General features: G+C 37.5%; 1 protein-coding gene across 1 annotated transcript in view; it reads right to left on the reverse strand.

Moving 5' to 3' along the window:
- Nucleotides 1-14428, reverse strand: part of PPP2R5A (protein phosphatase 2, regulatory subunit B', alpha) — a 44791-nt gene extending 30363 nt beyond the window's left edge. Inside the window, exon 1 of the mRNA XM_009582198.1 lies at nucleotides 14398-14428. The gene's annotated coding sequence lies outside the window, so the exon portion shown is untranslated. The remainder of the gene's footprint in view (nucleotides 1-14397) is intronic.
- Nucleotides 14429-14434: the final 6 nt, after the last annotated feature.

Consider the following 14434-nt stretch of genomic DNA (forward strand, 5'->3'; position numbering starts at 1 on the left):
ACTAGTCTGCAACTGGAGAGACAAACACCACCATATCACTAACCAGGGGACTACAATGACATCTTCCCACAGTATATTTATCTCCGATGTTTACAGGCATTTCTCCTGGCAGGAAAAGATAGATACTTCTCCTTTCTCAACAATATTGTTTATCCAAGACCCTCCAGAGAACCTAACATAATCCTTGCTTCAGTAGCAGGAACCAGAATCTAAGTCCACAAAAACTCCTCTCTCAACTACACAAATTGGAAGTTCAAAAACCATACGTTCCCTGCCAATACAAAATAAACCCTCTCAAACATTTGCAATAAGTTTCCAATAATTTTTTTTAAATATCTCTAATTAAATATTTCTACTTCTTCCTGAAACAGCTACCCCAGGAAGATGCAAAAGCCAGAGAAACAACCATGAAGTTTTCCTCTGACAGCCTCTTACAGCAGTTCACATACAGCCCTTTCAAACACTTAGAGGAAAATGATATTATGGAATGAAGTACTGCATCCCTCCTCACAGTAAACTGAACCTGGTAATCAATCCCTACACTTCTACGTAATTCCCTGACAAACTGAAATACAGACAAGGATTGATACATGGCAAGGATTGTGCCATAGTTATGTCATATTCCACAGTGTGAAGTTCATTTACTCTCTGTTGTCTGGTTACATTTACTGTCCTATATGCAGCTGTACTCAATGGTAGAGGGATCTGCTGGAGCAGAATGAAGCCCTAATACTGACATGGAGAGAGGAGCACATGTACTATGAGATATCAAGTACCTGGTTTTGTTTGCTTTTTATTTATTTCTTCACATTAGTAAATTATCAACACTGTTGTACAGCCTGCTCTTTTCAGAGATACCGTTAGTCTAGAAAGGGGTTAGTCTGGTAAACTCTGGCCTAGCCTACATCAACCAAGCATAGGGAGTCTTGTTTAACCTAAATTTAAGACTTATTTTTGTCTGTGGAGTTCTTGTGTGCATTATTGTGATCTCTCGTAGCATCTGGGTGTCAGTGTTTATGTTATAGGCATGGTAAAGCATTGTTAAGAAATGGAGTTTTGATGCAATTGGTGTTACAACAGGGGACAGACACAATATGTTTCCGGGTTCTCAGAAGTCTAAGTCTGCAGCTTGACAGGCAGCAAAATAGTTGGCTGACAGTGAAAAGGAGAGAGGTCTCTCTCCCCACTACCCCCTTGCCATTTATTTTTGCCTTTCCCTCCTCTGCTCACAGTCACATCCATCCCTCATCACTGGCTCTGGAACTTGTCAGACTCTTCTGTTAGCTGCTTTAACTCAATAACATGGCCATATTAGTGAGGTTAAATGGCTTCTGGAGGGGCCTGACGTGCATCAGCTCTCGCACAAGGTTAGTGATGGGAGCAGAAACTCCTTTCAGCTGCAGTGAGCTGTTAAGTTAGTTCACTGTCTCCTTTGGAACCATATCATCCAACTACAGAGGTATGAGATAATGTGTAGGTAGGATTTTTCAGTTAAGTTACGTAATTTTCTGAATAATACATTTTGGGGGTTTGGGTTTGGTGTGGCCCCCCCCCCCTTTTTTTCCTTTTTAAAAATCGCTTTAAGTTCCTTTTTAAAGAAAAATGTAGCCCCTGTGTAAAATCTCACAGTATACTTTACTATACTGGTAGTCCATAACATTCTCCAGTAACTCCGTACACCTGTAAGAGAAGTTCCCACAATTCCAGCTTTTGGTAGCTCAACAGTCCAACTGAAACTGGTAGGGCTACTCAGACAAGCACTTGTGCAGCACCTTAGGTATCCAAGGAATCTTGTCATCAGTATTTTCAGGTTTTCCACATAGAAAAACTTTGCCACCCTAAGGAATAAGTACCATTTCTTAATAGACTAAGGTTGTAGATTTTTCTCCCCATTCAGAGTTCAACAGCATATATTTTCAAATTACCTGTTACCCCAAAGTCTACAGCTGTGGCCGGAATTCTGGAAGGGGCTAAGTTCCTCTGCATGTTTGCAGTAAACAGAGCTCTGACTTTCCAGGTCAGATAAGGGAGTCAGATAGAACAACATTATCACTCTTAAAAGTTAACCAGCTCCTTATACAGTAGTAGGTTTGTTCACTAGAGGAGGAGGTTTGGAAGACAAAGTAGAATGGTATTCTCAAACACCATGCTGCAAGGAAATTCATACTACATGTAGGAGATAACCAAAACAAAGACTTGGCACAGAATTAAAAGGACAGAAGGACATTGGTCAATCCTGTCTAGGACTTGTGTGCTCATACTAACACTTAACCTCTTCATTTCAGAAATCAAAAGGACTGCAAAGGAGCAATCAAGATAATGAGCTGAGCTTCTGCTGTAGTTCCACTTATAGGTAAACTATTCTGCAGATGGTCATCAGGTAGGACTTGCACTAAGAGATCCACATGAACAATACTTCAAAAATACACTGTGACACCCTACTTGCTCAACTGTCCCTATAGCACACATTTTATCCAAGTTAATATACACCTTCCTCCAACCAGTTGTGCAAACCAAATTAAAACTGCCAAAACCAACCAAAGTGTTAAAAATAATACCACCATCCAAGTAAATCTCCATTTTCTTTTGAAATAGCTAAGAAACCACAAGTTTTGACCACTAGAATATTCTGGATTTAAGATTAATTCTGTGATCATGCCAGGGAAAAAAGGAAAGAAAAAGAAGAGGAAAAAAAACCCAAACAAACAACCAAAAAAAACCCAAACCAACCAACTAAACAAACAAACAAAAAGAAATCACACATTAGAAGTAAAACTAGATGAGGATCAATACAATCACCAATAACTTTTATTCACACACAGCGTTGTGGTTTACAAAGTAAGTTACAAAGTCTAGGCTATAGATAATTTTAAAGTCGTTTACTAAAAGTACTCCTGGAAAGCTATCTTCCATCCAATAACGGATATTGTGTGTTCAGATAGTCTCATCTGCCACTCCACATGGCCAGCAGTTGACCTTAACAAATCAGTCCAGAAAATCTGAAAAGCCTATGCTGATCTAAAAACATCTGTCACAAATTCTGTGACATGACTCCTTCCAGTGATGGTAAACTGCAAGTGTCTTATCTAGATTGTTTCTACCATCTTCTAAGCTTTCTTATAATCTCATATATTAAGACTCTCCAGCTACTACCACGTTAAATCCCTTCATTTTAATGAAGATTTGAGTCAACCAAGACACTTGACAGTAAGAAAGTACCCTGCTGAAGTGCTTTCATACTAATAGCCCTACTTCCTACTGTCTAATTACAGAAGACAACGTGAAGTCAGATGCAAAAAGCAATAGAAATTATTCTCTTGGTCCTCAGAAAAGTAAATAGCGAGACTCTAGTAACCAGGTCTACACAAGTCACCTCATTTCAACCACACTTTCTCAAAAAGGAGAATTAAAGCACCATTGATTCCTTAAACAAACATACCAACCACAGAACGGGAACATAAAACACTCTGAAGTCATCCTTAACTTGAACAATACAAAGGATTCCTCAAGAGCACACCACCACTTCAGAATCTAACTGAAATTCAGCTACATTAAAAAAAAAAAAAAATCCAGAAAAAACCCATTGTCCGATGATCTGACACAGTTGAATCAATGCTGCTTTTGAAAGTACTGAGAAGTTGAGCAATTTGTGTATAGTTAACGATATGCAAGTTTTGTTCAGAGTGATACTATATTTATTAAAAAAGGCAAAGAAGTTTCACTTCTTATACAGCTGAAGTGTATGTTTTCAAAAAACAAATTATGCTACTCTTCTTGTATTTAAAACAAGCTTTCTCCCACCAGTAAGCCAACTATTATGTTCCCCAGTGCATTCATTTACGGTTTTGGCATACACTGCTACAGTATTTGCTGTCTTCATTTAAAAAACATCAAGCAGTTTTAATGACTGATCATATGCCAGGATGAGCCTATCTTGAATATAACCAGAGGCGCTAAGAGTTTAGCATTCTCTCCTGCATGCAAGACATTAGCCCAAATAATGGTTTCACTGGCTTGACGAAGGTATAATAGCTCATGATTATTAAGTAATAGTGATCTTAAAATAATTTAAAATAGGAACCCTGCCTCTTTCAGGAAGAAAGTGCTAAATTTAAGAGTGATAAATCCTATCACAGAATTAACATGCATAGCCAAGTCATTAAACTAGGAAAGAGGGAAGAGTAATCGATTTCTGGAATGGGAAATTGCTTCTCGAAAGATGTGAATATGGAACAGATGGCAACCTTTAACTTAAAATTACAAAAGTTGATACAAAGGCCTGAGAATTAAAACTGCTTTCCCAAAACAGAAAATACAAGTCCTAAATAGCTTTTGTTATATTGAAATGCAACAAAGGTTTTTGTTATGGTAAAACATACATGCTTTCAAGAAGTCCTCCTAACAGGAGGGCAAATAAAGGTCAAAGTAAAGTCCTGGGTATATAAACAGGTCCTCTCTTTAAAGTCTAACTCAGGTTACATTGTATTAGCCACAAGCTGAAAGCACCCACAGAGAGGCTGGCACACAGCACTTGTTACTCCTGGTAACTCACTCATGTGCCAGGAAAATCAACCACCAGCAAGACCCAAGAGACTTTACAGAAAGGGGAAGAGACAACAGACCAAATTTGAGACTGTCAAATCAAAAAGATCAGAAGGGACAATCGGTATGATGCTGCCTGTTCCTGACACAGGAACTGTTAATTATACTTCTCCCCAAACACAAGCATTTGCTTTTAAAGAAATAATAGTTATTGAAGTGTAAGTGTTCAATACAGCTTTGGATTTTCACATGTAATTTTGAAGATGCAAAACAACCCTTCAGATTGTGACGAGGTAGACTCAAGGAATTGTTTCACATCCACCCAGCTAAGAATTAAAAGAATAATCTGAACAGCTCTGCTCCCTATTTTACTCCCCCAACAGCTGTAGTACTCTGTATGTACATCACCAGGGGATAAAGACAGCTGAAAAGCAGGTGACAAAGTTGTGTGCCACACAAACTCGGTAAAAACCTAAGCTCAACAACCATTATACAGTACTGTATTAAAAACGTTCTCTATTCATAGGAACACAAACACTTTGCTTGACCAGAAGACCAAAACAAATTGATTTGCACCTTTTAAGCTTGAAAGGACAGAAACTGTATTTACAATTTGAGTAATTTCCCTTTTGATTAAGTCAACTGCAAAACTCTCCTGTCTGACTGAAATTATGGTATTTTATAATTAGTGAGCATTGATAATGAAGTATGCCACAAGTGAATCTGGTGTGGGATATATTTTTTTTTTAATCTATTAACTTGTATTCTTCCCCAATCATTTCCTCACCTTATCTAAGAACAAAATTAATTTTGAATATGATGATGAACTTGCTCCAGTTTGACATCACACTAGAAAATGCAAGTCAACATTACAAATCAAGTTTGTTTGTATTTTCCCAGAAACTGAAGAAATACTCATGTCATTTTCACATAGTAAAATTAGCTCTGAGTACAATATAAAAATACCTTTTATTTGAAACCAAGGGGTAGCTGTTAAACATTACTTCACAGAAGTACAGAAACTCATTTTGCAGTTAATTTAGCACTTAGCTATTTTAAATGTGTGAAGGGGATGTATAGGGGAGTAATTTAACAGGAAATCTGCACCAGAGGAAACATGCAATCTAGCTTTTCAAAAGCCAAGGAAAAACCTCCTCTTCCCTTGAACCCCTGTGTAAATCTGAGTGGAAGTTACAGCTATTGGATTAATTCCTTGGATAAATATATACTTTAAGAATTAGCTAAACCAGTGTTTCTTAATTTTTAAAGTTTTCTCTGACAAATAAGATAATGAGATACTTTATAGCAGTAAGTGTTACAGCAGGAAGAACTAAGATTAAATTAGACTGGAAACACAGGTGAAATCCTGGTTCTGCAGCATTCAACAACCTAACTCCCACTGACCTCAATGGGAATAGATCATCCTGATCAGATGAATATTTAAGCACTTGCAGGATCTCTTTACCCACTTCACTTAAATTAAGCATTCTGCCTCATAAATAAAGGGTTGAACTACTTTATTCATCAATTTTAACCACACTGTAACAGTTATGTTCTTTCTATCAAAACCTGTAAACATCAAGTATTTAGTAATGAGGGATCCTACACTTAAGTACATTCCCATTTGGCAAAATCTCTTAGCTATTTTTAAACTCAATTTACACCATCTTGATGTACTGAGTTTACTTTGCTCCTGCTTCCTACTCTTAAGGAAAAATACACAGAAATATAAATTACTAAACCTTGTCCTTCCTGACTGTACTGTGGGACCCAGCCTATGCCTCTCTAGGGGGTTCTGACATATGCATCTTAATTTTTCATCTCCAAATAATGATGACTGTTTCCCTGCAGAATCCAACAACGCTGAAAAGCACAAATTTATTTCACATATGTAATTTAAAACCTAAATGCAATTCTCATCACTTGTTTCTGTTACATACACGTGGAACCAAAATTTATGCTGCTTAACACGACTTCAGTCTTACACGTATACCATATTTTAAGAAAGCATAGAATTTTTAATTAAAAACGTCATACACTTTTCAAAAGCTTTATCCAACTACACTAAACTGGAGCTTTTTTTTTAAACCCCATTTTTTCTCCCCACACTTTCCCAGAAAATTTTACTTGGGAAGAAATTGAAAAATAAAATCACAGCTTTTATTTCATTAAAGGACCAACCATCTACAGAAACAAAGTAACCTATTAAATCACTTATAAAACTTCACTTGTTTATGCAGTGATGCCCCCTGCTAATTCTCAAATACAGCAATAGCAGAAATAAAGTTATTTCATAAAGCCTTCATATTCAGACAAATTGCTGTGACTTTTTACTCCTGCTCTTCTTCAGATCAGCCTTCCTGGCCCACGCTACACTGTCCTTCTCTAAACTCGTTCAACCCACCTCCTCTTTCAATTCTTCTGAGAAAATCTACTGTGCTGCTTTCACCTCTGTTATCCACAGCTTGTCAACTCTCCAAGTGCGTGATGGTCTCAGATGTAAACTTTTAATCAGTAATTTGAAAAAGTAAACTTGTATAACATATTGAAAGTTTTCCTGTTATGGTAGTGGGTAGCTTTAATGCCTATAATTCTCAAGGGTTTAAAAATCACTTACTAGAATTAGAACATCTTCCTTTTGCAGCACATTTGCACATATATTCTTGAATATACATGTGCAAATACAATTTTTGTTGTTACTTGCTCCTTGACCTCCCAGCTCCACAGCAAAATTCGTATTTCTCTTCTCAATTCTATCATATCAATGAAGCTCACAAAAACTACTAATTTCACCAAACCTTTACTTGGTAAGATAGTGAGGAACAATGGCAAAGAGAAGGAACTTGAGACAAAACGAGATAGAAATCTTTTCCCAATGGTAGCCGGGCAACACACCAGCACAATATTTTTTTTAAATCTATAGCCTTTTCCTTTCACCATATTCATAGCAGCAACACATGCTACTACTTTAGCACGTTACAGGTCACCTACAATTCTGATCAGACTGCTGTCTCTTCCCATAGCCTCCATACCCTTAAAATACTAAGGCCTAGTATCCTGCATCTACATTTCACCAGCCTTTCTCAGCTTCACTTCCACGCCCCCCGAACATACAGTAGCCAGAAGCAGTATTACTAAACACAATGATTGAAAGTGAATTTCAGGCTCTAATCATGGTCACTGCAGTTACGTTCTCGTCATTTTAAATTCTCAAGTAAAGACTCTCATTTCATGAACCAACTCATCTGCAATCAATTCCTGATATAGAGAACAAAAACCCTAAGCCCATGAAGTTTCAGGAAGATCATGGAAAATTCAAAAACCATGGTTGCAATGAAAAACTATGAAGAAACTAGAAGTGAGTATGATAAGAAACATTTCCAGAAAGTTTCACAGCCAACAGGAGTGTTGAGATTCTAAATACTGAACTTAGTGCAGCTACTGGAGAGGAGCTGGCTTCTGCCCTCTCTTCCCACTTAAGCTTCTCTAACCAGCCCACCACTTCCATACTGTCCCCTCACCTGTAATAAACTTCTGGGTTCTTGCTTGTAGAAGAATACATACAAGTTTTCCATACACTTAGTCGCCATGCCTAGCACTACTACAGACAAGAGAACCGAAGAAAAGCCATGCACAGTAGCCTCAAAGAGCATAGCAGATGAGAGTAGACACTGAAGTACCTATGCAGAATAGCATAGCAGATACCGAATCATCACTCTTGCTACTGAGCTACAACAGCTACTGAGCATGTCTTAGAATTTGGACCAAATTACATCAATTTTCATTAAGAACTATGTGCTAAGCTCCAAAGTACAGCAAACATTAAACCTCAAGACAGTTAATTTTTTTTTTTTAATATTGACAATATACACTTTATTTTTACTCTAGTCTTAGAAGCAGTTTGAACTGTTTTTGCTGAAACTAAGAAAATCAGCCTGAGGAACAGTTCCAAATAAAACTGTCCATACTTGGCATGGAAAACTTCAGTCCAAACAGTTTAGCAACGCTGTAAGCAGCTGAGAATAAGGTCTTGTGAAGGAAAATTGTAAGCGACCTTAACTATGAGCTCTGCGTTTAAGTCAAAAGTATACTACAAAATAGGCATCTTGTAGGCAATATACTTCATTGGCCATGAACTCAGCAAAACTTAACAGAAACTAGTTCAGTGACTCACTGATAAAAATCAGTGATTCAGACATTAAAAAGAAGCTGTCACTGCTGGTCCAGTTTCTAGTAGAGCATTTTGCCAAGGGAGTCTTATACAACAGACATTATTTACTACCTATTCATCTAGTTAGGCTATGGTTCCAACCTTCAAAATCCACACACTGTTATGAGACTATAAATATAATTTTATCCTGCTAGATTAAAACAGGAGTCAGGACTACAACGGTGCAGAAGCTGAATTTTATAGCCTTCCCAAGGGAAGTGTCTTTTTTCATAGATACACAACACATATCCCTTCTATGCTTAAACAGAATATTAATCTGTCCAGAACTGTTGGTATGACACCTTTTCAAAAGCACTGAATGATTTTAAGATAGATAGATATTAAAAAACAAATCTGTAGATTGAAACAATCTTCTTTTGATCAGATAGCCTGGAGCAGTAAGTAATTCCATTTGTATTTCCTACAGCAACTAACATTAAATTCAGCACCTGCAAAACTAATATCTGACTAAACTAGAAAGCAACTAATATGGAAAAAGAAATCTGATACTAAGCTGGCACACAGAAGATGTGAAAGATTTAAATAGAAAAGTTCATGTGAAGACTGTCAATAGGCTCTATATTTAGGAGTTGCTCTTGATGGAAGTATATTCTAAGACCAAAAATTCAAGTCTACGGATAAAAAAGGTCAATTTGTTAAGAATTAAAGACTAAATGTTCCACTCCATAAACTAGGAACAGTTCCTTAACATAGAAAAAAATTAAACAGCCTATTTTTCATGGAACTACATTAGAATATTAAAAAAATTCTTAAAGCTTCTTTAGCTATTATAGGTTCTCTATTTCTCTAGACTGTAACTTCACTAAACAGAAGTTTTGACTACTTTATAGTGTGCCCTGCTGAGATTATACATAAGAGTTAAACCTAAATTCCTCACAGAACATCCTCATTCTGCATCTGAAATAAAGATTATATCTCTTAAGGAAAAACTCACCCAAGAAGATCGTAGTTGCAAGGGATGTTGAATACAAGAGGTATTAGGATGGGGGACTACAGAAGAGGAAATAACAATGAATCATCAGGGATACAAAAAAGTGCAAATCTGAGACAGAAAACTGTCATTTCACTTACAAATATTTATTAAGGCTGTAGTAAGAGTAAACCATTCTAAAATTTTTGAAGGACGTTTTCCTTTGGGGAGCGAAGGCAATTTAATATTTATATGAGAAGAGAATTCCTTTCAGCTGTTTTTAACTCCACTTATTTTTGTCACTCTGAAGCACACACTATATGACTCAAAACATTTAAAGTTTAAGGTTTGAACTGACCCCCATAAATTTAATAATGTTAAAATTTAGTAACATTAAAAGCAAGCTTATTACGCCTTCCTGTAACATTTCCACAAAAGCTTACCTTGAACACAGCACCTGGTTTTCAGTCAAATCCAAGCTCTCTCTCAAGGGTTTAAGTAAAGCAAATACTATTGTTAACACCTACTTTAGACCCCGTATTTAAATGCTGAAACTACACACTGGAAGGCCTTCTTAAAAATGTCTTATTCCAGTATACTTCACCACTGTAAATCTCAGCCCCACAGAGATTGTTATAACCATCCCTAGCCTATAGTTGAAAGATTTTTGGACCACCTTCCAGTTCTTCTGCTGTAAGGGCCAGAGTCTTCTCTGTGGGGAGACAGTTTAATTTGGAAGTGATTACTAAGAATTTCTTTTCATATATTTGTTCTCCAAGCATGATATAGGAAATAAACCTGTGGTGACATGCATCTTCCCAAATGGATATTCACTATTGAGAAGATCACAGGAAGGCATCAAGAAATGTTTATTAATTCCAGCTGCACTTGACATGTTTGGTACACAAGAAAAAAAGGTATATTTGCTTTACAACCTGACAGACCATATTAACTGTGCTAAATAAAAGCAATGAGTTGTATGTTTTGTATTCACTATTTTCGACCTGCTTCTTCAACCAAAAATGACAGAAACAAGTATGCATACTTCTACTGTAATGAGTCAGATCAGGTTCCAAGGTCAAGTTGTATCTCTTTTTTAAAAAATGAAGGTAACTGTATGTGCTACTGCAGTCTTTTAAAAAAACTTGTTATTGAGACAAAATTACCACTTCTTGAGACGTTAAAAATAACACTTCCTTTGCCAGATTTCTTTAAACTCAACACTTTCAGAGTTGTCCATGAAGTGATAAAATCCTGCTGCTAACCAGCACGTTATTTTGGCTGCAGACTTTTCAAAGGATTTGTATTATGTAAACTGTAAAGTAACAAAATGAAAAGGAGAAGGGGGGGGGGGGGGAAAGCAACTTCAACTTCTAACAGGTTTAACAAGCTTTTTTTTTTTTCTTTTTCTTTTAAATATAGTCACTGGGTCTTCAGTATTTCTTATTCAGCTTTTAAATAATACAGTAAAACGGACACTCTCCTGAATAACAAACACATAGGAAACTTTCTAACTTAACTGAAGAACACATTACTAATTTATTTTGTGTTTCCTGACATCAGTCAGGTTTTGCCGAGCTTTTATCTAAAAATGATAGATATCGTCACACACAGAAATAAGATGAACGTTAATGACAACACACAATCTTGCTGCCCCTCCTCTCAATCTCACTGCCCCAACAAAACCTCTGAAGTGAAGAGTACCTACTATTTGGGACTGTTACCTACTAGTTACAGATATGTTTCTTCTCCTAGCAGTGATACAATATGCAGCCAAATTAAGCAATTTTGGTAATACACAGCAGCAGTACAATTAATTCCAGAAATATGTACTTTTAAGATTATCTGTTTACAGGCTTTCAAACAACACAACTATGAAAGCATGTTACACAACCTGGTCTGGCCATTTCAGTGGCAAACAACCAACAGTCCCTAGAAAAAAGGAAAAAAACCCACACCACTATCTACCCAAGAAGGTACTTTTTAAAGTGGGTGAGCAGTTTTAGTTTTTCTTCTGGAACATCTCTCCTTCCAGTAAAATAGATGCTAGTATTTTAGGCCAGTCTTACAAGCTGATTGGGGAGTTTTAGAATACTGTTTGTACTTATTTTAGAATATTTTTTCTTAGAAGTGATGAAACAAGACAGTAACTATAAACAAAATGAAGTATTTTACAGCAGCTTAATACCAAACTGCTTTTTCATCTACAAAACACTACTTTTCTCCCAATACAGGCTTCAAACACCTCCGATTTAACCAGTTATTTGAAGATATTTCGAAAAGCAAAAAGTCTTAATCTAATTTCGTAAGTGTAGGCTGAGAACCCTTAGGCATCAGTATAATGACTGTACTTTCCTTTTTCAGCCCCTCCCTGGGAACGCTGGCTACTACTCTGTAGATGATACTACATTGGCAGCATCACAACTATTACTGAGTTCCATATTGGCTTTAAAGAATAAAGCAAAGCTTCATCTTCCCAAGACGTATGTGATTAGAACAAGAAGTTTTACAAAACAATACATTTCTAGAGAAAGCAAACTCTTTTTAGAAGCTTTTTTGGTTTGGGGGGCAGGGGAGGTTCAAGTGAGGAAGGGAGAGAGTGCGCCTCAAGCAGATGGAAAGAAATCATCCTATGTCCATAGCTACATTCAGGACAAATCCAACATCACAAACCCCAAGAGAGAAAACACGCAGAACAGTGCTGCCTGACTTTCTGCTAACTGGCTAGTTGGGATACTGCAACTCATAAAAGTATATTTTGCCCACAATCTATGTTCTGAGGCAGGTTTAGAGGGCAAGTCTTTAAATTTAAATCATAAGCATAATAAAGACAGATGTGATTTTCCTTTAAGAATTTAAGGCAATTCAAACTACTATAAAACTCTGCATAACTGAAGAAATTCCTCTGATAGTTTACGGCCTCAAATTTCCGAACATCTGAGCTGCTGATGCCATGCAAGATTTCTCTGTGTAATAAATAAAAAGCTGTAAAACTGCACTCACAAAACTGTAAGCCTTAATCATACAGAGTTAAAAATTTAATATTGAAGTCCAAACTCAGCAAAGAATGTAAGCTTGGACATTTTGCTGATTTAAGCTGGAATTACTCCTTGCATAAAGTATGTATGTTTAACTGTTTGCTGGATGAGGACTCAAACTTTCTGAAGCCTGCCACCTATGTGCAATATTTATCAAGTGTTTTTACAAGGTCTCAAGCGTGGTTTTATAAAAATGATCTCTGAGGAAAATATACTGTCTAAACAGTATGTGAATAGCAGAAACTAAATCTTGATTTCAAACAAATTATTCCAGTTATAAATCCCTCAAACCAGTGTACCAAGACAGGACACAACTGCACAGAGAAAAGAAAGCACAAAACATGCAGCAAAAACACCCCTGCTGTTGTTAAAAGTAACACCCAAAGCCGCTGCAATAAACATGCTAAAAAAAACCCCTCCCCTTCTTACTCTCCTGCCCAAGCTTATTTGCGTTCAGTAACATTCCTGCTAATAGCCAGTTTTATGGTTCATGTACATATGCCACTTAAGAGTAGGAAAAAAAAAATTGTCTTGAAATACTACAGACATGACTGTAAAAGCCATAACAATCAAGCAGAAAAAAAAAATACATAGTATCTAGGAGTATTTTAAAGTTTGCTGTATTTCATTCAGATTTTGGATATTTGCTGCAGATCATCAGAGATTTCTTCCGCTATCATATGAGGCAGCTTCAAAAATCTTAAGACTTTAACACTAGTGGAAGTAAAATTAACGTGCTGGGTCACGTTAAGGTAGTATCTCTCCCTTATTATTCAGGTCCCTGTCAAATACTTTAATAACAAGTTAATATTTTCTGCCTAATAACTATTTTTGTAACTTTTAGAAGAAGAAACACACAGAAATTTATTTTGATGTTCAAAGGTGTGGAAGGTTGCAATTAACTTTCGTTTAATTTTTGTAATCTAACGAACTGAGTCTTTTCAGATTTTAGCTCCAGTACAAAGGATAAGATCCTCACTATCTATTTTAATGTCAGCAATGCCAGCATCTATAATTTTCATTCACTTGTGAGCATTCGCATACAGCACTATGCAGGAGAAGGTCTCTGAGGCAACTCCTGATCATTAAAATAAGACAGGCAAAACGTCATTCAAACACTGTCCAAAAGGGAAGGGAAGGAAAAAACAAGCCAAACGCAAACTCTCTCCAGAGTTCCTCTTTGCAAAATCCCCGCGTGGGAGGGGCTACTACTCACTCCTAGGTTTTAATGCTCAATTCCCTGCACTCCTAAACTCAACTTACCATCTACGTTTTCCGCAGTAAGTCCTCAAAAAGCACACCTGCCCTCCCAACGCTTACTCCCAAATTACCCAGAAGAGGGATGGCGAGTTAATGGAGTCAGTCCCCGGGGCAGTAAACGAGAACCGACCTGTACGACGCTTGTTTACATGAGCGGAGGAAGCGAGCCCATCCGCGTACAGAATTACTCCTGCCAGGTCCCTACCTGGAAAGCACCGGGAGCGGAGGAGGACACGGCTAAAGGGCAGAGGGTGCGGGGCAAGGGGACAAGCCAGGACAGGCGGCGACAGGGCAGCGCGGGGCAAGCACAGCGGTGTCGGAAGAGGCAGCCCCGGGAGGCCGAGGGCACCGGCACCTGCGGCCGGAGGGCTGGGGTGTGCAGGAGGAGGCGGGGTGGAAGGACGACGGACGGGTACCTTTGAGCTGGGGCAGCGGCGAGAGCTCCACCTGGCT

The sequence above is a fragment of the Fulmarus glacialis genome, unplaced genomic scaffold (assembly GCF_000690835.1).
Source record: "Fulmarus glacialis isolate BGI_N327 unplaced genomic scaffold, ASM69083v1 scaffold42987, whole genome shotgun sequence".
NCBI lineage: Eukaryota > Metazoa > Chordata > Aves > Procellariiformes > Procellariidae > Fulmarus > Fulmarus glacialis.